The following is a 23,376-nucleotide window of genomic DNA, read 5'->3' as shown; positions in this document are numbered from 1 at the left end:
AGTCAAACAAGAACTTCCATCTGGAGCTAGACATGAATACTTTTTCGTACTAAGGTTGTATAGTACGTCACACCCCGCTTTTTAGCATTTGAAACTGATTTATAACAACAAAATAAGCTGCCCTCTTTCAAAAAAAAAAAAAAAAAAAAAACGAAAAAGAAAATCTGATGGCATAGATAATTCAAGCCACATTCAGTTTTTCAAATTGTTAGGCATTAATTTTGAGTATATTTCAACCATTAATGACCTTCATCTTAGGCTCATTTTAAATTCAGCTATTTTGTCTAATGTTGAAACATACAATTTCTCGAAAAGTAAACTAAGGAACTAAGGAACAAAATTACAAGAAAAAAAAAGAAAAAAAGTATTTTTCTTAGCACATGCTTTTAAGGGGGTACTGGATACATTTTGAAAATTTTTTTATTAAACAATTTAGAGTTTGAAATTTTTTGCACTGATTCAACATCTAACTAATAAGCAAAATCATATCATAAATATTTAAAAAAAAATATTTAAATTAATCAATTTTCTTTAAAAAAAATGGTGTTGCTTTTAAACGCTAAAGCTCAAAATATTCTCGGTCAATTTTCAAATTTTTCTCAAGAAATTATGCTTAAATATCTAATCTTTAATTTCTATTCGGCGATTCAAAAAATATTAATTCAATAAAAAATAAAAAATAATTAAAAAAAAATTTCGAGGAATTCAAAGACACTTTTTTTTAAGAAATCATATTTTTTTCCGTAATGTTTTTTTTTTTTTTTTTTTTTTTTTTTTCAAATTTGCCGTGCAAAAATTAAAGGAAACTGTTTGAAAAAGATATGATCCAAATTTCATTACTTTATCTTTATTAGTTCCTGTCTTATAAGAGTTTGAGTGCAAAAAATCGGGAAAAACCAAGTCATGGAGAAAAGCGTGTTTGAAGTTTTAAAGTTACAAATGTAAAGTTACAAAATATTAATAATGACTTAAATGCATGCAACAAAAATAAAGACATCTTCCTTTCTAATTAAGATGAAAACAAGATTCAAACGTCCTTTTAAGCAGAAAAAGATGGAGGAGGCTTTAAAATAATTTTTTAAAAATGCAAAAATTGGCGATTTTTGTGTCCCGAACCCCTTAAACCTAAACACGTAAAAAATAAACTACTAAACAAGCAGCTTTTTTTCCCCCAAATGTCAAAAAAAAAAGAGAAAGACACTGAATTAACTAAAAAAAGTTTACTTAAAATAATCAGCGTTTTAATTAAAATTAAAACCGTTTTTAGTTTTTTTCTTGCGGGAAAAAAAATAAAGCCCTTCGAATTTCTTTTCATTTTTCGCTGTCGAAAATTAAAAAAGAAATTAATCAAAACTTTTCGATGAAAAATTAAAAAATAAGTATCAACAATCATTATCTCACAATAAAATAATTTGACTTTAGAATTCACTTCATTTTGATTCAGTCAATCAATCTATCTAACTTTCGTCAATTTTAATCCTACGGAAAATACTATTTCAATTTTTATTTGTAACTTTGTTCCTATTTCTTGAAACCAAAAATTAAGAACGCATTCAGAATTTGCACAATTTTCTCTATTTTTTGGTACTAACGCTGTTTAATGTTGTTAGTTTCTCATATAAAAAGGTTTAAATTTCTCCCGTAGGCATTAATTTGAAATGTTTTTACATTGCTCAAAAAATTCCCCTAAGTGGTCAAATTTTATTATTATTATTATTATTATTTATTTATTTTTATTTTTATTTATTTATTTATTTATTTATTTTTTGTACTTTTTCTTTGGCAACATTTCTTTAAAAAGTTCGTTCGGAGGAAATCCGTTTTTAAGTTTGAGATCTATATTTGGCTTTAATTTCCCAGGAGGCACTAATGCTAAAATGTTTTGAATTATTCAAAGTTTAACTAAAAACTGTTCGAATCAAAAAATGGAATGTGGGAGCGAACTATCTTCGCCGATATCTTTCGAACAGAAAATTATTTGTTGGAATCTTGCTGTTACCCCCAAAAGTTATTAGGGGGCCGGGAGGTAAATAGACAGACCGATATACCGACAGGCACACATTTTTCCCATTCCAAAACACTATCTTTCATTTTTTTCAGTATTTTTTTTATTGTCTTTTACGTTTTCCTTTTTTTCTTTCGTTTTTTTACTATATTTGTATGACTCATTAAGCCTTCTTTCACACTTTCTTCTTTTTTTAACTTTTACTAAAAAGTAGACTGAAAAACAGCCCGAAAAAGTTTAAATCATCAGAATTTTTCATGTGCACACACGTGAGAAATATTAATGTGCTGTAGTTTAAGTTTATTATGACTAGTACTCAAGCAACAACAACTTATTTTTAATGCTATATTACATAAATTTGAGAAACAGACATGAAAGAATAAATTCTTCAATATTATTTTTCTAAAATAATCAATTTGTTTATTAATTAGCTTGCAAAGAATCAGAAGAATCATTTTTGGTCCAAACTTTACGACTGGATGAAAAAAAAACAGCAAAAGTTTTCTTGAAATTATGCAAATTTACAAGCACGTCGCCGTTAAATGGCTTTTCTCCAAAGCAAAATTTTATCGATTTTTTGATACAAAAAATATTAAATGCTTGCAGAAAATTCAAAGAATACATAGAGTAATATTTTTCAAAAGAAACCCATAAATGTTTGATAAGTTCAATGCAGTACATTGATTTTCGCATAGTCTGAAATCCAGAGCAAAAGTATCATCACTTAATTCTTTTGAGGCTAGTTTTGGAAATATTCAGTGACAAAAAAAAAAAAAAAAAAAAATCCTGGATTCGCGACATTTTATGTCACCTTATCTTTAATATGCTTCATAAAGCAGTTGAAACTCAAAGTATTGATTATTCTTAAAACTTGAAAATTTTCGATTAAGAGATGAAAAATACATTTTATACTTTCTGATGCAACGAATTTATCGAGATAAACTACGTGCAATATTTCTTTAGTTTTAAAAATCTGGCCTTTCTTATGAACACTTAGCTAGAGTGACGATTCCAATTTATGTGATTTTTCACAAACCGGGAAGTGTTTCAAACCGCTATATTATTTAATGTTCAGATTCTTGAAGTTCTTATCTTGAAGTGTTACAGTAAAACCATTGTTTCGATTTCCCTAGAGTATCAAAATATACATTTTTTATCGTAACATTTATGCGGATGCACAAAATAAGATACGTTAAGCTTTTTTTCTGCCCAATATCGTTTCTGCTATGTATCATGGTAGTATATTCTTGTTTAATATTCTTGTTACTTTCTCAGGGGGCTAAACTAAGAATGGAGTGTATATATAAAACCTTAACTATTTCGCATAAGCATTTGATTTCATTGAACATTGAAAACGGCTATTTTTTATATTTAAGTCTTCAGGAAGAAATGGTTAATATTTTGTATTTACAATATTGCCAAATAAATAAAGAACGCATAAAAGTACCTCTTTGTATAAAGTGAAAAATCGTTTTGAATGCAAACCAAGAATTATTTTTAAGATCTAATTATTTTCCTTTTAGGGTATAGAAAATTTGTAGAAAAAAAGCTATGCACAGAAGAAATTTCCAGTGATATTACACCAAATATCTATATTTATTTTTAATATGATGAAAACTTGTTTGACATATTTTTGTTTTTAGAACTAATTATATGATGCAACATCAATTGAAGTAACACTAATAATAATAATAATAGTGATGATGATAATAAGTAATAATGATGGTGTTAATGCTGTTGTTGATGATGATGATAATAATAATAATAATAATATTAGTAATAATAATAATAATAACAACAAAAACAATAATAATAATAATAATAATAATAATAATAATAATAATAATAATAATAATAATAATAATAATAATAATAATCGTAATAATAATAATAGTAATATCAATAAGAATAATTAAAATAATAATATCGATACAATAATAATAATAAGAAGAAGAAGAAGAATTTCATAACGATTTCATCTTCAGAAGATGAGGGATCTCGTCTGTTGCGATAAAAAATCTTGAAATAAAAACTGCAAAAACATTGGTCTCGACTAAGACTCAGTCTTTTGTTTTCGTCTCATTACCCAGACAATATGCAATAATGTGTTTCTTGATAAACAGTAAGACATTAGTCTTACAATTTGGAAATAGTTAGCTCTCAAAAAATACATCGAATCGATCATTATAAAATACATGGTTGGCTATTAAATCCAATTTAAAAATAGAGAAATATTATAAATGCTACACATCAGTTGTTTCCAATTCTAACATTTCAAATGCAACTTAAACAATAAGAAACATATCTGCAATGTTTCCATGGGAACATCAAATCTGAAAAAAAGAAACATGTTTTTCATTGCCAAATAGCCATTGTCCAATCGTTTCTTAGCCGGCGGCCATCATACCATTTTTACATTATTACAATATCGACTTGTTAACTGGGGCCACGAGAATTTACTCTTGATATCATGGGCCTGGAGATCGATCTTAAACTTGACCTACAAACTTATCACTATAGAAAAGAATGGTAAGTATTTTGATTAAAGAGGGGTAACGGCCAAGTGACCGACACTGCCATCTATTGCCGAGCCCATCAAGCAGCCAATTTCCGTATTAGCACGCTAAAATATGTTTTCCCATTCAGCTCAACTGATATTGACATTCTCAGCATTTAATGGGTTACCGAACTTTCAAACTTGACGGCGAAACAGAAACCTACCAAAAATTATGTTGTCAAGCCCCCTATCTACACGTCAGTCTGAAGAAGAACGGAAGGAGGGGGCGGGAAACCCTTTCCTCCCCATCTTACATTCAGTATATACACGTTTAAAAAAAGTTCAGCGAAAGAAAGAGCGATTCAGGGGAAAAACGAGAGGAAAAAGATGCCCAAGATGACAGGGATTGTTGGAGGTGATGGAAAGAGAAGGGATGCGAATATGAGGAGGATCAGACACCTTGATGATGGATGGGACCCTGAAATCCTTTTTTTATTTTTTCTTCTTTCCACTTTTGCTTCGTCTATATTTCTCACCTTGTAGAAGTAAAAAAGTTTTTTTTTCGGCTTTGTCTTTTAGCGTGCTTTCTTAAAAGACGTGTTCAAAGTAAAAGGCGGAGCAAGAAAATGACCGACATTTCGCTCGTAATGAACAGAAGCTATTAATCAAGAGATGTCTTAATAAGAATTTTGTCACAAGGGAACGAGTAGGCGTTTTCGAGTTCCAGAAAAAAAATTTCGAGTTCTTGCTTTCAAATATCAAACAGCACAGCGTAATCATTAGCATTTTGGGATAATGTTTCATAAGTGAATCTTATAAAAATAAATGCCTTAACAAAAGTACGCATTAAGTTAAAGAATAAAAGGACATTTAATTATTATGTGTCTCTAATTAAAACTATAGACAACAATTTTTTTAACAAAAGTACCGAATCGCAATACGTATTTTTTATTTCTTCCGCATGAACAAAAAGACGCGTCAGTGAGCACTTACATATTGGGATTTTACTTATCTGAATAAAATATCGTCGTCAATATATTTTATTCAGTCAAGTCACACAGCCACACCCTCCCACCCACCGCCTCACGCTCCATATTTTTTCTTTTAGGTCAAAAAATTGCAAACAACGGCAACCCGTGCTGACTTGCGCCTGAAAGCGTGAAACAGCACTGTGTACTAGGCCAAATCGAAAAAAAATATTTTTTTTTTTCATAAGTTCAAAATTTCATGTTGATAAAACGTTGCCCCTATAGCCCCACATGTACCACAAAAATATTTATAAATACTAAAAATATCTAGGTGTGCAGCAGGCGGCATTAAAATACTGCAATTTTCTTCAAAAATCAATATTTTTCTATACATTTTGCAAAAAATGTTAGATAAATTTTAAGAAGTTTTCAAGCTGAAAAATATAAACAGTAAAGTTAGTAATTAGCGTTAAATATAAATTTTTGCTCTCTTGCAATATTGAGTAGTAAATCTCCCACATACTACTCAAAATATGGATTTTTTTTGAAGTTTAGGTTAAATTTTTCATTTTAAATATATTAATTTTTTACTACTCATTTGCAAATGTTAATTTGAAAATGTATTTGCTAGTATTTTTTAAACTTGATATTTAATTTAACTGTACATATATGTGATTTTTGAAAGATAAATCGAAAAATTAATTTTTTGAAGTAAATATTAAATTTTAGGCCTTTTACTGGATACCTAAATATTTTTTAGTTTGGTTAAATATTTTTGTGGTACATGAGGGGCTTTAGAGTCAAAGCTTTATCAACATAAAACTTTGAACTCCCGGGAAAAGAATCGATTCGGCCTAGTACAATTTCAGGCTCAAGTTTACCTTTGTTCAAATTGTATGAAACATTTTTTATTTTGACCTAAAATAAAAAATGTTAGAGGGTGTGAGACTTGAAAAATAGATTTTTGTTTTTATCCTAAATGTACATATATTAGACGTTACGTGAGATCCGGGGCAGAAATGAACGAATATTTCAAAGTAACAGAGCACGCACTGATCAAAATGTTTTGAAAAGCATTTAATGAAGCAAACTTGTGTAGACTCAAATGAGAAAAAAATAATTGAGCACGCACATAAATATATTCTTATAGTGGAATAAAGATACACCTTACGCAATCGATATATTAAAATTAAAAGTGTGAAATTAAAAATTTATGACACTGAAATTTCATAAGTTAAATTTATAAAAAATATTAGTCAGCATGGATCAAAAAGTGATAACATGAAAAATACGTGGATTAATGTGTAAACCGAAATAGGAATAAATAATGCTGCAAATGAGCTGCCGGTGTGCTTAAAATAATCGAATTAAGTAAGTAATGGAGATAAATTCCTTACAAATAATTTTCTTTGCATTAGAGTTTTAAATAGTTTATAAGTCATATTTTCCCTACAAACTCCCGTATTCTATAGATGCAAGTATTCATTGTCTTCCTCATTGTTATATTTCATATTTAAAAAAGTGTAGTTTGAAAAAGCACGGTAAAAAAGCAATTAATGTTTTAAATTTGCGTTTTAAATTTCTTATCCGTTATAAAGAAACATTCATTAATGATTAAGTTTAGAGTTACATAGTGCTTTTCTAAATTCTACGCTAAATCTAATAATCTCATTTTGAATTATTAAGTTCTATTATTGTAATGTAATACTTAAAATTCCTTTTTAGAGAAAATCAAAGCAGAAGAAATGTTTACTAGACTGTAACTGTGTTTTCCCTATAGGCAATATACCACCGAAAAAAAGTGGAGCACTCAACTGTAAGTATTGTTTTCTTCAAATTTCTGTTGCAAAGCAGTAGAAATTATTAATGCAATTCAATTTGAGTCTTAGAAGAATTGTAATAAATATACAGAAAATAAATTACACCATGTTCAAGATCTCGGAAAATTTTAAGCAAATTTAATATTGTTTCAGCGTAGTAATTTTTAGTTGCTTTCAAATTTTCAGCAAACAGAAATGTATGTATATTGTACAAGTGAGGGAATATTTTCTAAAAAAAAAGAGTTTTTTGAAGTAAAGTTTTAAATCTGGATGATGTAAATTTCAGAAAGTAAAGAAGTAGGACGTGCCATAGATTAATTTAGTTTTTAATACTCTCTTTGTCTCTCTCTTCCCAGATACTTTTAATTACAATAGTAAAAAGTAGTTTTAGTTAATTGGATCATCTTTGTTGATTAAAAAATTAAAAAGTTTCAATACATTAGCCTAAAACAGTTTAAGTTTTTTGCAACAGTAGATTTTCTTAAAAATGGTTATAGCAAACATTGATACAACACAATTTTCTATACATATAATAAAATAAGATGTTTGTGTGTGTGTGTGGCGCGCATCCCGGGAAAACGGTAAGGCCTAGAAAGATGAAATTTGGTATACAGGTGCAGTTTTTGCTGAAGATGTGCACCTCGGGCCTCGATTTTTGATATTTTAATTAGAAAAAAAATTATTTAATGTTTTATGTGATTTTTAGCACTTTTCAGCACTTTTAACCTCACAGACCCCGAACCAAATACGCCAGACGAATATTTTTTGTACTATAGTGTAGGAAATTTAATTTTAAATATGATAAATGAAAAAATTTTGAAGATAAAGCAATTTTTGTATTTTTATAGATTTTTGAAAAAACCTTTAATTTGCATTTTTTTCTGGATTTAGTTTTTTTCGAAAACCATCCTGCGAAAAGTATTGAACCCTCAATTCTAAAATTTTAGTTGGTAATAATAAAAACATTCTGCCCCCTTCAGAAGAAAAAAGTTTTTAAAAATACGCAATAGTTTTTGTTTTACAATTTTTTTAATGCAGAACGCAACGCAAGCTGTTCGCTTGCCGGCTGATTTCCGAATTTACCTCATCACGTGATCCTACTGAAATCGTTTGCCTTTTCTTCACCTTTTTTTAAAAATTTTTTTGCAAGCGTTACTTTTTGCCACACTATGGGAAACATGGAGACTTTTTTTTTTTTTTTTGCGGGCTATTTTGATTAAATAAATAAAGCCCGCGATTTTTTGCATGATCTGTGTTTTTGTTACGGATTGGCGGTTATGTTAGGTAGATACAGAGATAGAGATTGAGTGGACAAAAAATGCTTTTTTTTCGAATTAATACTTATATAAATTAAGAAAGATTGTTAATTACTGTCAGAGGTAGATATGCATAAATCATATAGATAGATAGATAAACAAATATAGAAGTCGATATAGAGATGGACAGCAAGAAAGAGACATGCCCGTCATTTAAAAAACTTCAACGGGGTGTCAATGCCCCCCCCCCCCCCACACACACCATGACTTTGAAAAAACAATGCTTTCGCATAAAAGAGGGAGTGCTTTTTGTTATTTTTCGACAAAATTTGCATGATGCGTACGCCTTTTGTGCCTCCCCTCCCCTCTTTTAAAAGTATTCTAAACGACGGAACTGGAGATAGGTCTAGAAAATATTTTATTCAAACTACCAATGATATAGACAAATATAGATTGATTGATAGCGCCACGAAATTTATTGAAGCAACCGCCGAAGGCGGCAACATTGGCGTAAAAAGGCGAATGATAATATCGATACATAAAGAAAAACATTAATACCGTCGCTAAAATGTCTAAGCAGCCGCCGAAGGCGGCAACCCTGGCGCAAAAAGGCGAATATCGTAAAAAGGCGGACCAGATGGTCGCCGAAGGCGGCTAGTAATCAATAAAACCCTTTGTTTCACTAATTTAGCGCAACATTTTAGGATTTTCAATGCGATGTAGTTAAAGTTGAGGTTACGTGAATTCATCTAGTTTATTCTGCAAAATTGTTTTTCAGTTTTTGTAACCAGTTAAATTTTCTTTCAAAACTAGTTATTCAGTATTATTTTTAAATACTATTTTTATTCCAGGAAATGCATTTGACATACTAAGAGACAAGTGTAAAACAAAGGTTTGATGCGCAAGTTTTCCATTTAAAGAAAATATAAGTTAATACAGAAATACAAAAAAATTTTTCGTGCATGAAGTTTTTAATGGAAATATATGCAATATATTATTGTTTGCATGGTTGTTTGTTATAGATGGCCGTTTACTCGTACAATTAAATGTCTCTATAATTCGTTCTATATAGCTACAATACGAGGCACTTTAATTCAAAAAGGTTTTAATAAGACACATGTAATCATCTATAAGAAAGGGTTCATGACTAAATACTTGTATTATTTGAAAAAAATAGATTTAAATAATAATTAAAATTAAAATTGAATTAAAAATCACATTTAAAGCATTCATGACGCTATAATCTAAACTGAAAACCACACTATGTCTGAGAAGTACAGATGATCAAACGATTCTAAGAAATCTCATAGTGAAAAGACTATAACAAAACTTTAGATTGTTTCAATTAAAGGTAAATTTTCCCAAGTGTATTTGAGTTTTTTAAGATGCAACAGAAATGAGATAAAACAGACATTGACTAAGTTATGCAAAATGCGAAGATTTTAAAGCAAAAGGAATTTTACTTATCAACATGTTTTGTTGATTTTATGGAAAAAAATAAATAAATGATAATGTAAATAGTCGTCTTTATTGTATTTTTTTCAGTTGTTCAAATGATAGTAAAATAGCAAAAAGGAATCGTCTTAATAAAAAACAATAAAACACTTTTTGTAGATGATTTTTAAAACTTTAAATTTTTGAATTCACGAAAAAATTAAATTTTAAGGAATGTGCACAGCAATGTTTCCTCTAATCATCAATGACTCTACCTGCCATTAAAGGATCCTGAAGTTCTAAATTTTGATTATCTATTTAGTTTTTTATGTATCACAAATGTAAAATAAACAACGCTATTTGGATTTGCGATAAGCTATGACTCTACATGTGATTTTGTTAATTATTAAAATGGTTTAACTTTCTGAAACATATAAAAAAAAGTTGACCATTGCGAAACTTGTTTATTAATTAATTACTTATTAATTAATTTTAAGCTTAACAAAAATAACAATTGATGGAAAGAAAATTTAACAGTGCTTACTAATGACTAAATTAAATGTTAGCGGGTTCATTTTTATTTTTCTCTTTTATGGGTCGTTCTTACGAAAATAGAACAAACAATGTGCTACTCGTTTTACCCTTAAAATCACCTTTACTAATTATTACCAAACAATACTTTTTTTACTGATTTTAAATTTAATTGTGTACCATCCATTCAATGATTTGAACATGAGTAATTTATTACACACTAAAATATATTTCGCTTTGAAACAATAAAGAAAATATTAGTTGTCCTAACGTTATATTGTGAGGACTGAAAATATGATTTCAAATCGTTCTGGAAAACCAATAAAACCAGAAAAGATATCAATTTATTGCGACTTTCGTATAAAATTAATTATTGTCATTTGACAACTTGAAAAGAAAAAAAAAACTGCTTGAACAATTGTTATTTATTTAAGTCCCAACATTTTGTACCATACTGCGTACCATATTGTCCACTGTGCTGCTGCCATTTTGAAAAAATAAATAAATAAACAGTTACATTAAACCAGACAATACTTTAAAGTTTAAGCAGAATAACTTCTGTACTTAGTCAGCTTAACAAACAAAAAAGTTGAGTCTCACTCCTTTTTCAAAAGATACCACGTCCATTATACTACATTTGTATTAATAATAAAACAAATTTTTTTTGCTGGTTGAAATGACAGGTGGAAAGATTTTTCCCTTGAAATGGACGAAATAATAGTTTCAGAATCATTTCTCCATCCTGTTACAAGGAGTAGTCAAAATATTTTTAATCCCTTTGCGAACTACTTATGTAGAAACCATTTACAGTTTATTACACTTAAATAAATGGAGAGCAAGTAAAAAATATGATCAGTTGTGGAAATTATTAAAATTGATAAACGAACATCAAAAGTTCCATACATAATTTGTGATATTTTCTTAAAAATGAAAAATATACTAAAACTTAAAATTTATCGCAAAATATCATAATACAGATTAACTTGATTGCAGAATTAATTCAATACTATCATTTCCCAATCTAATGATTTCTTTTCCAGATTGTCTTGAAAAAAATTGATATTTTAGTTCGTATCCTTCGCAGCAGATAAGTTACTTAAATTTAGTAAAGTGAATGTAATGCATGCAAGTGTATACTGATAAAAGAAAAGGAAAGATAAGATTTCGCAGGCAGCAGAAATTTCGCCCAAACAAATCAAAAAAGAATAACCGCAATTGGATATCAGTGTTGGATTATCACATAGAATTTACAGCATTCAAGTATATTTACATTCTAAAAAAATGGAAAATGCTACAATTTTTAGCATTAGAACTGAATTTCCAATACGAGGCATTCCAAAATAAGATATTTGATTGTAAAATGCATATTTGTTTTCCAATTATTTCCACACTGGAGCATATTTTTATGAAAGTGCTGAAATGTTTTTTTGCTGGGTCTAAATATTTTTTTTAATAGAAGTAGTTTTTTTTATCTGTAATGATTAATTTATTAATATTATTTTTCTAACTTCATACTTACAATTTCCTTCCAGAGAATATCAAAACAGAAGGAACTTATTAGACTGTAACTGTGTTTTCCCTACAGGCCCTATACCACCGCAAAAAAGCAGAGCACGCAACCAGTGGCGTAGCTACACTTTCTGCCCCTCGGGGCGGTTTCTCAACTTGCCGCCCTTTTTAAAGGGTAATAGTTGATACATTCAAGAATTAAAATTATTTTTATAAGAGAGAGAGAGATTTTTAAAAGACAAGAAAAGAAAATAAATTTATTTTTTCCCTTCTCATTTCTCTTGCAGAAGAAAAAAAAGGGAATTCAGAGCCCCACCGAAACATTCCAAAAGTTAAGTCCAAATTCATAATTTTTGGCAATTTTCAGAACAATTTTCAGTTTTATAGAAAAAATGCTTGGAACTCCCTCTATTTTTTTTCAAAATTAAAATTAGTTTTATTTATTCTTTGGGGATACTAGGGGGTCAGGACTTCTCAAGGAAATCTTCCGAAACTGAAATGTTAAAAAAGCAATTTTAGGCTATCTTTGGATACGTGAATTTATTGGGAAGGTTCGGGGGCGCTGTCTGGAAAGCTTCTCAACAAAATTTAGAAAAAAAAAAACCCGTAAATGTAGGCTGTATCCAGGGCTGTGGAGTCGGAGTCGAACAGATTTCGGGGTAAAGGAGTTGGAGTCGGAATCGTTAGAAAACATGCCGAATCCGACCCAGGGCTTCTTTTTTTTCTTTCCTTTTCACTGACTCTCCTTGCTTTTTTTTAAAACTGACTACCAGTTGGTTCGATTACATGTATAAAAAGATACTAATGAGAAAATAACTGCCGTTTTGGCAATCAGCTAGCTTGAGTGCTTACCAAACTTTCAGTAGCCGTCCCCTAGTTTGCTTGCTTCTTAACTTAACTAATGGCAACTGTCAACAAACGGTTTGGTTGCCTAACACTTTCAAGTAATCACTTTCAAATAAAAATATAGTGTTTTGTTCGATCTCAGTTATAAAATAGTAAAAGAAACGTAACAAATTAGTAAGTCGAGGCCCGTAGTAAGGTTGAAACCTGTAAGGGTGATCGGCAAATTCGAAGAAGTTCTGGCGCGAAAGCACGAATTCAAAAGATTCGATGAAATAATCTTATGTTTTTTTCTTTATTAAGACTATTTCTATAAGCTTGGTTCTCACTAAAAAGTATGGAACAAAATAAGTGTAAATGATTTCTTGCTTACAACACTCAATAATTGCAGTTAATCTTAAAATCTTCATGTTAAGGTTAATTCTAAAGCAGCCAATAAAATTTAAATTAAAAATTTTGTGAAGAAGAAATAGAGGTATAGTAAAAAGCTATTTGTACAAATTTGTATACCGCCGCATTTTGTGTAAAATTAGCTCCTGACGTATATGTGCCCTATTTACGTTGAAATGTTATTGATGAAATATTCTTTTAAATATATTCGCGAAAATTTTCAGAGTTAAAATATTTATATTTTTTATTAACTCTGAAATTAACTTTGGGTGTCATCTACCAGATGGGTGTCACTCGGGGCAAACCACCCCCTCTCAAGAACTTGGATTTAGAAAAAAAGCTTTTTTTTCTCTCAAGTTACAGCTTTCAAAAATTGAAAACACACGGTTTGATCAATATCTATTTGTTAAACATTAAAGGGGGGCAAATTACAGATAATCCTTTTCAAATTTTTTAAAAGGGATTTTTAAGTCATCTCACTTTTTAACTCATAACTATTGGAAAATTTGAATTTTAAATTGAATTTCTAACGATGTATGCGTCTTGGGTTTAAAATTTAAAAAAAATGCGAAATTTTCATAAAAAGGAATTAGTATTATAATCTCTGTTTAAAGGTTTTACCTCTTCCCCTGAAGGGATAGAGGGAGTTGAAAAAATACAATTAAAATTTTTTTTAAAAAATCCGGAGTCGGAGTCGGGCGTTCCAAAATCAAGGAATTGGAGACGGGGTCGGAATCGGTCATTTTCCTTCGACTCCGCAGCCCTGGACTGGTGTAAGGGTTTCCCCTAACTTCAACAAACACTATATTTTCCTCCCGAAATATTTTCCAACTTGAAATCAATTTTAGTCTACCTTTAACGTTAAAGAAAATGGGGAACGTTCAAGAGCTCTCTGGAAATTTTTCGATGCCGAAGTTTCAAAAACGCAACTGTGGGCTATCTTTAACTGCATAAGTTTCCAAATTTTTCCCAAAATGTTGGAAAGTCAGATGGGTTTTCTGTCTCCCCTTGAAACTTTTTGAAAATGACGTCCTAAAAACGCGACTTTATCCGTTGTTGCCAACGTTGTGAGAGAGAGTTCGGAAGGAGGTTCACCACCCGAAACCTTTGTCAAAAAAATAAAATGTTGTTTATTTTAAGCTCTTCACCACTAAGAAAAAAAAAAGGATTCTCGGTCTTCCCTCATAAATTTCTAAAAACGAAATTCGGAGTCAACTGTGATGACGTTAGGTGATTTTGCGCACATCTGGGGTCCCTACATTAGAATTTTTTTTAAGTTAAAGTTTCAAAAAACCCAACTCTAAGCTACTTTTGGAGACATTGGATGAGATAGGGATTTTAAAGTTCGAAGTTGATGTCCTAAATACACACTGTAAACTATTTTTAATCATTATATAATAAAGGTCAGGACTTTACCGATCTCAGGGAATTTGTTGGTGTTGAAGTTATAAAAACTCAATAATCAATATTAGGCTAAAAGATGAGATATGAAGGGATGGGGTAGGCGTTATCCCTTGGAAATGTTTCAAGACCAAATTTGGACGATTCTGTTTCACTAGTAGAGGTCTAAATGTGAAAAGCTTTGCCTAAAGATCATTTTACTAATTGAAAACCTTTCCTTAAAATTAATGACTAAATGTGATACTCATTGTGTAAAGGAATTAGTTGATATAATGCAGTAGTACAAGCAATTATTATCTGAGTTGTGAATTTTTTTTAATATAAAATGAACACAAAATTCATTCTCTCTTAGTGAAAACTTTGTAGTCAGTTGCCAATCAAAGCAAATGTTGAAACAGATAATGCTACCCCTGAAAATGAGCATGAAATCGCCCACCATTTGAGGCCTTCTCCTTTTTCTCTATATAGTTGCCACTTTCCTTTAAAAAAAAACACAGTTTTTTTTTTCTAATTTGATGGTTTCCTCGGAAATTACTTAAAATCAAGTGGTAGCTTCATGATATAACGGAAGGTTATTAAATGTATTGTTTTCTTCGTATTAGTTTACCTTAACAGCAAAAAGAAAAAAAAAACCATGGTCCCTTGACTTTACAATACCGCCTACATCAGTCTGTAGTTTCAGACGAAGGAAGAGAAAAACAAAACAATAGTGCTGAGATGTCCACAAGAAAAACACATGTTTTGTATTAGAGTAATTTTATTATCATAGTCGTACAAAAACCTTACAATTCGAAGACTTTTTTTTCTATTTTGCCTCCAATAATAGGTCAAAAGCGTGATTTCCTTATTGGGAAAACGCGTTAAATATTTTCGCATCAAAAGCGTGAAATTGCCACCCCCTAAAAAAAGTGCTGCCCGGGGCGGACCGCCCCCTCCACCCCTCCCTAGCATGCAACTGTATATAATAGCTTGTTCAATCCTATTTTGACTACAATTGGAACCCCCCTTTTTTTTCATCTCACAAACTGAAATATGGGTTACAAAATAATACTTGTGACACAAAAGTAAAACCTAATTTAACCTTGCATATTTTTTATGAAGTATGAATAAATAAGTTTGACAAATGGCCGAATTCTTAGCTTCATGCCAAATGTTTTTTAAATTCAGGTGTATGGAAAATTCGATAAATATTTAGTTCGATAAGCTCACGACAGATGAATGATGTTTAAGTATGTATCAATGATGTTTAGTTATTAGCTAAACGCATGAGTTAACAGTATTTCAAAACCCAAAACTCAAAAAGAGTTCTCAACTGCTGTTGCCTGGACATTCATATGTACCGTATTCATTTACTCATTAAATAAAATTCAAAATTGTTCCAAAAGATTTTTTTAAATATGTTGTAATATCAGATTATATATGCACAGGAGAAGCTTTTGTACCTTGATACCCATTTTGGAAAACAAGTTCTAAAATTCCAACTGCTTATCATATTTTAAGTTTAGTGACAGCAGTAATTTCCACTAATACTGTTTTAACATCCTTTTTTTCAACTAAAAATCAGAAAACCAAAAAAGAGAAGCAATTTTTAGAAAATGTGTAAAATTTCCTAAGGTCTACCACAGTATTGAACCTTTAGTCACTGTATAATGTACCTCGAGCCGTAACTGAAATTAATAACATAACAGATATAATATGAAGTACGTTTATTCAACATGCAATGCTTAAAAACAAATTATGGCAAACCTATTTGTCTTCTATGGCACGGTTCTCAACTTGAAGGATGCGCTCCTACGGGGCGTAGAAGAATTTTAAGGTATCGGAATACATTTGAAGGAAAAAGTAAAAAAGTACAGGTGATTATAATTTACTCAATTTTGAGGCCACATGTAAATGTTCGCCACATTATCGCCACTTTTGAAGATTTTAGAACAGCTTTTGTCCACACATCTCTGTGAATCTATTTGTATCATTAACAGGCATAAAGTCAAAATATTGAGCAAAGATGGGCATTAAAAGTGACCTGAGTTGCGCTTCTTCTCAAGTTACTACCTAATATACAAAAACTAGTAGAGAGGAAGCAGTTGTTTTCCTCCTTTTAATGTTGGGAAAGTGATTTGTATTAACATGCCAACCTCACCTAGGTCGTTGGTTACATCACATTTATTTATATTTAGTTTATTTACTTCCCTGTGTTCAAATAAGAATATGTTTAAAATAAAAAAATTGTGTAGCTTACAAAATTATCCATATTTTTGAAAAATAACCAACTTCCGCTGTCCCAACCAGCTTTAGATTCATGGTTTCATTGTACTCTTGTATTGACCACGTGATGATTGGAGGGGAGGGGCGTGAGTTCGCATCAGTGTTCAGGGGGGGGGGGCAGACCCTGAAAGGTTAAAAACACCTGTTCTATTGAAACCTGGATTTTTATGAAAATGTCACGGTCTTAAAACTTGATCATTGTTAAACGAATAAGACTAGTAAACAACTAACTCTTCTTGATCACTGCTGTTTCAAACTGTATAGCTTTAGTTTTCGTGAGTTTTCTGAACTTAGTAATGCTTTATAAGCGCCAAAATCCCATAAAATAAAGGTGCTAAATTTATGTCTTATTTACATGTAAACCTGATAAACCCGCAGCAAATGCGAGTTTACAAAACTGCCAATCAGTGCGTCAATCAATTTAGGTTTTCTTTAAATAATAGATAAATGTACTCGGTCATTTTTGTCTTTAGATACTGAGCAATGGAAACTAGTTAAAAAGTTCAGAATTTTCACTTGATCACTAGTGAGTTAATAATGTCGTAACTGCTAGAAACATCACCGACATAAGGGATTCAAAAAGGATCCAAAATTACAATTTAAAAATGTTTATTTAAACTCGGGGGCTCCCAAAAATGTATTTCGACGTATGTCCCAGATATGTGAATCCAACGTTGCACTTTGAATTTTTACCTTATTACTGGTGGGTCTACTATGTCACAATTGCGAAGGAGGGACTTCACAGACTAAAGGAATCAAAATGAAATACCAAACTACAAATTAAAAATGCTTATGTTAGACACAAGGGATCCCAAAAATGCATTTCGATGGCTATCCTAGATATGTGAATCAATCAATTCACTTGATAAATAGTTTTAGTATTTTTTCACATGATAAAATACCTCTTTCTTACGTTATTACAGTTTACAAAGTTTGTAGCAAAATTCAGTAAATATACATGATGTAATTTGGAGATTTTGAATAAACTAAACTTGAATCTGCTCAGCTCAAAGTTTGCTACTTTGGACTAACTGAAGGTACACCATGTTATCGTACCGAACTGAGACTTTATTTCACAAATTCCATTATAAACCCTACAATGCTTCGATATAGAAGCCTTTATTAAGTTTATTATGTTATATTCACGAATTCATTACTGAATAAAAATGACCGGGAGTAAAACGGAAATAATTCTTTGAGAGACATACTATACATTTGAAATTGAAAAATTAATTTCACTGCTGACTTCATTGTTATCCACTAGTTATAGTTTCACCTAATGCCAAAAGCAAAAACATAAATAAATCTTATTACACTCGCATTGTAAGGGGCAAGACGAGGTGGTTCAATGTACACCAACTTCTTCTATATATGGCGTGCAAGGAATGTACGCAAGATTGTATCAAAGCTTGCTTCAGTTCTAGGAATCTTAGAAAAAAACTAGAGAAGCTGAATGTAATAACAACCCTTTTGAATCCCCAAGCACTAATAAGAGGATTGTAACCAAACACGTCTTCCATGATCGGCTTACTCATATAATATGCTAATGATATCAACATGTCTTAAATCTAGTTAATAGGTTTTTTTTTCCCTTTCTTTTAGAATTAGTTTCTTTTTCATCTTGAAGGACAGTTTCTTTAAGAACGTTGTGACAGATGACATGAAAAATTAATAGGTCAAGGATTTCCTTTAATTTCAACGGTGTGCAATTTTTGAAATGTTATTTGTACACACGCTTTGCTCACAATCAAAAAGACTTGAAAATACTAGAAATAATTTCTTTTAAATTTTTAATTCAATTAGAATTTTACATCAAAAAATGTCTTCAAAGATTTGTTTTTATTAATATACCTTTTGTATGCTCTTAGTTGAAACGTCAAGTTTATTATTACGCAATCTTGAATGCATGAGAATAAAAAGAAATAGAAACACCATTTGATTCCCAAGAAAAATCTATTACTATATACTTTTACGCAAAATAAAATAACCTATTTAACAGTATTTGCCTCTTTATATTTATAAAATAGTTCAAATTCTTTTCACTGCCATGATGTTTAAACTATAAATAACTTTTTTATATTATCAAGATAGTGGTGGAAATACCTGGGTTTTATAAGCTCACACAAATAATCCCAAATGTGACCTTTATAATGGGCTAGTACTTGCTTACTAGCCCAGTATGATGGTCATAATTCCACAAACATATGATGGTTGTATGACATCCAGATTGTGAAGTTATAAGAAACTTTGGTTGAGGTGTTGAACAGTATTTATTTAGACAATCCCTTAGTCTTTGCAAACACGCAGACTAAATGTAAATTTGATCATATATTCAAATACGGTATGTTTGACAAAGTTTGATTTTAATGTTAATCACTTAAATTTTCTCCTACATATTTAATCAATACGAAAACAAAAGTATAGATTGCCAGCAATACTCATTCATTTCAAGAAACAGCATTTAATCCACAGTATGTTAAAATTAACAATAAATTGCTTTCAAAACTGATTTTTTTTTTTTAATTTTTCATTTGCGATAATTAAAATTAAAAATAAGTTCTGGGTGCTACGTTTTTGAATTTCTAAAACAGGTCGCTTAATTTTTGTGTATTTCAGTGTTAAACACCCAAAGCTGCTGTTAACGTAGAAGTACACGATTAAAATGTTAGGACGTTGCACCAATTTAATACATGCAATTAACTATTTAAATTATGAAACATAACGCAGTCTGATGGTGAAGATATGTTATATGCATACGATTATCCGTTAAAATGTTTAGCAATTAAATTGTTGTAGGAATAAAACAATTCATTACTGACACACAAATAATTTTTTTATGAGAGTCATTTAATAGAATAGTAACTGAGATTTACAATATCTTCCATTTAGTTTAAATGTTTTAGTCAATTTAAACTCCAAAAAATCAACAACTGAAATTAACACCCACCCCGATGATTGATGAGATTTCAATAATATAACTCTTTTGGTATAAATCTCTAACAGAAATCAAATGAGAAAATATCTATCGCAATTTACTCTACACAAAAATACATTTAAATGATATTTTTTTAATTTTAAGAATATGTTATCATTATTTTTATAAAATGTAAAGAAATCTTCCTTTGCAACCACAATATAGTAAACCAAATATACAAACCTTATAAAAAAGCAAATTGGCAATAAATATTGAAAAAATGGCATATTTTTGTTTACTTCATTGGATTTGTTCAGCTGTATTATATCTGTACCTATGATGTAAGCTGTTCTCATATGTAGTGCTATGAGTGTTGCTAAGCTTAAACTTCACTTTGAAATGTTACAATACAAGCATAAATTAATGCATTGATCTTTAACATTTTCATTTGTTTTGAAGGTGAAGTTATTTTGAAGATTACATGAACAGAAAATGATTTGTTTCCTTTGTAACAAAAAGAGTGTATTCCAAGCGCTACATATAGTCTCGGTGCATTTCCTAAGCAATAATAATAATCTGACCCAAGCAAGAGACTGTTAATTCACTCTTTGAACCTGAAATTGGTCACAAAAATACCAAAATGGCATTGGTTGTTAAAAAGAATCAAAGTTGAATCTTGCGCAAACTGATTATATATGAAAGTGACAAGCACATTAATAGTATTAACTATTTTTTGTCATCATCTGTCACATGCATTACTGTTTAACGTAACTTAAAACTAAAATTATAAATAAACAAAAACTGGCGAATTAAAATAAAGTACTGAAACCATGACAGCTTTAAGATATAAATAAATAATTTCGAACGGAAAAGTAAAACATTAAATTCCATGAGAAAATTGATAACCTTGTATTTTATGTTTCATGAAAGCTTTAATTTAGTCCATAATTGAGAATACATTTGACTTTTTTATTAGGATTAGTTTTAGTATCTATTTTCCAAAGTATATTTGTTCTATAACATTCGCCGATGTTTTAATAAGGTAGGATTCTGTTTGTAATACCATTGATGATAAAATATTTAATATTCATACCAATTCAAATATGGCGAAGAGATCGAATTTTTATCTCTACAACAGCATTTTAATAGTCATCGGCTCAAATTTCATCAGTTTATAGAAATTGTTCTATACTGATGCTTTACATCACTTAATGAAGTAACTATTTAAGAAATGGTTATGAACACAGGATGAAACCAAAACCGATGATGTGATCAATCATCAGTAAGTCATAATCTTGAATGCTACAAAGTTATAGAAAATAATATCACATGGACCATGGACAATGGGGTTGTTTCTTTCAGTCAAAAGTAGTACTTTTAGTAACTGAAATTGATAGAATAAGCAAAAAAAAAAAAAAAAAATAACATGGACCCAAAAAATTCTTTCATTTTTCTCAACAGTTATTTTTTAAATTAATTGTTTAAAATGTCTGATTTTTCAAACAAGGCATGGTCTTGATGTCGTCATAAATGATGCTCTTTGGTGCATCGTTCTATCGCGTTTCCACGTTATGATAACCAAGGAGCGAATTAAATTTGCGCTTTACGCTTGCTATCAACCATATCGTTGCCAATACACGTGAGTAAAGTTGCGAATTAAATATTTTGCTATGTGAATGGCAACACAGAATGACATTTCATCACTTGTGACGTCATCGGCAACAAATGTAAACAATGGAAGATCACTGATTTAAGTATTTTTTTTAAAATATTAAACTTAAACAAGTTATTTAAAAAATGGTTAGAGCCTATGTTTTTAAGCATGTTCTTTCCGAAAAAATACTTTTAAAATATTGGAAACGACCCCATTCATTGGAAATGAGTTGATTTGAGTTTATGGTTCCAAGCTTTAGAATGTGCTTGCTATTGAACACAATAAAGTGCAAATCAAGGGTACATAATCAGGTAGAATTTATTTTGCCGCACCAAGTAGAAGACTGCTTGACGTGAGAAAACTGTGCTTGGTATAATGACCAAGCGATGAAACGTCATTTTTCAAAGAAATCAATCACCAGTAAGTCGTAATCTTGAATGCTACAAAGCTATAGAAAATAATATCACACATAAACCACGGAAAATTCATTCGAAATGAGTTAGTTTGAGTTTATGGTTATAATTTTTAGAACATGTGCTAGCTATTAAGGACAATAAAACGCAAATCAAGTGTACATAATCAAGTAGGATTTATTTTGCCGCACCTAGTAGAAGATTGCTTGACGTGAGAAAACTGCTTGGTATTTACATCACAGTACATAAGTATGATTCTTATCCAATGATCTACCAGGGACATAGTAGAGTTTTTAAACAGACGGAGTAGACGGCTGCTTAAAGCGGCGAGTTTTTATGAGCAAATAATTTTACTTTTTTATGTTTTTTTTTCCTATTGAAAGCTAAATATCAGGAAATTTAAATGTTCTACAACACCAACTTCTTTTATTACTGAAAAATATGAATTCATTATAATTCAGTAACGTGTATATTTTAAAAGGATTTAAGGTTACTCTTGCCCGGAATTTATCCTATGTCACAAATCAAAATATAAATAAATAAAAACATACAAGAATTCAACATTTCTGCATATTTTTTCTCCTTTTTTTAATTTTTGAAATGCTTCAGTTGGAAACTTAAATTAAGTTTGCAAAGCCGAACAGGTGTGCTTCTTCCTATGGTGGGAAGAGGAACGACACGGAGTTAAATTCGATCTTGACCACGGAGATAAAACGAGACAATTAACTACGCTAAACGTAAAAACGTACAAAAGATACCAAAATTATATCATATTTTTCAAAGAAATCAAACGTGGATTGGAAAAGTTAAGATTAAAAAATTATGTATTTGCTTTTAGTACAACAGTTCTACTGTAACCTTTTGAAAATTTCATTACGTCAATTTCCATTCCGTTAGATATGTACTCGCTATGTTTTATACCGAATCTTTTACAGGTTATGAAACTCTCATTTCTGGAGTGTTAATGTTTGCATCAAAAAGTTTCCACAGTTTAATAAAGCCCACAATTTTTTGCTTTAGGAATTTTAACTTCCAAACTAACACGCATTTTGTATTCAGAGAAAATGCTTTTGATCTTTGTTTGGTTATTACTTTATTTTATTCTTATTTTTTGTTTTGATAAACAGAGGTAAGAAAAGTGCTACGTTAAGAATATATTAATTACTAATTTATTAATTTATTTAAGAATTTATTAATTACAAAAAAATGAATTCACAAAAATTTGTAAGGAAAAAATAAATACTCGAATTACAAGATGTGTTGATTTTTTACAAGTAAACGATTATAGGCGGAATGCCAACTAGTACAACTTTTTTACGTAAATTTATATATTTAAATTCCTGAATACTTATTCAGTATGTTTCTTAAGTTAGAAAACTTGGTTTGGATATAAACTAAAACATTAATTAACGAACAGAGACAGTATGATAATCTTTTTTCCATTGTACTGACTGTCTTGCAAAAGATATCTTAATA

This window comes from Uloborus diversus, chromosome 9 (genome assembly GCF_026930045.1).
Source record: "Uloborus diversus isolate 005 chromosome 9, Udiv.v.3.1, whole genome shotgun sequence".
In the NCBI taxonomy this organism is placed as follows: Eukaryota; Metazoa; Arthropoda; class Arachnida; order Araneae; family Uloboridae; genus Uloborus; species Uloborus diversus.
This window is presented reverse-complemented; position numbering follows the sequence as displayed.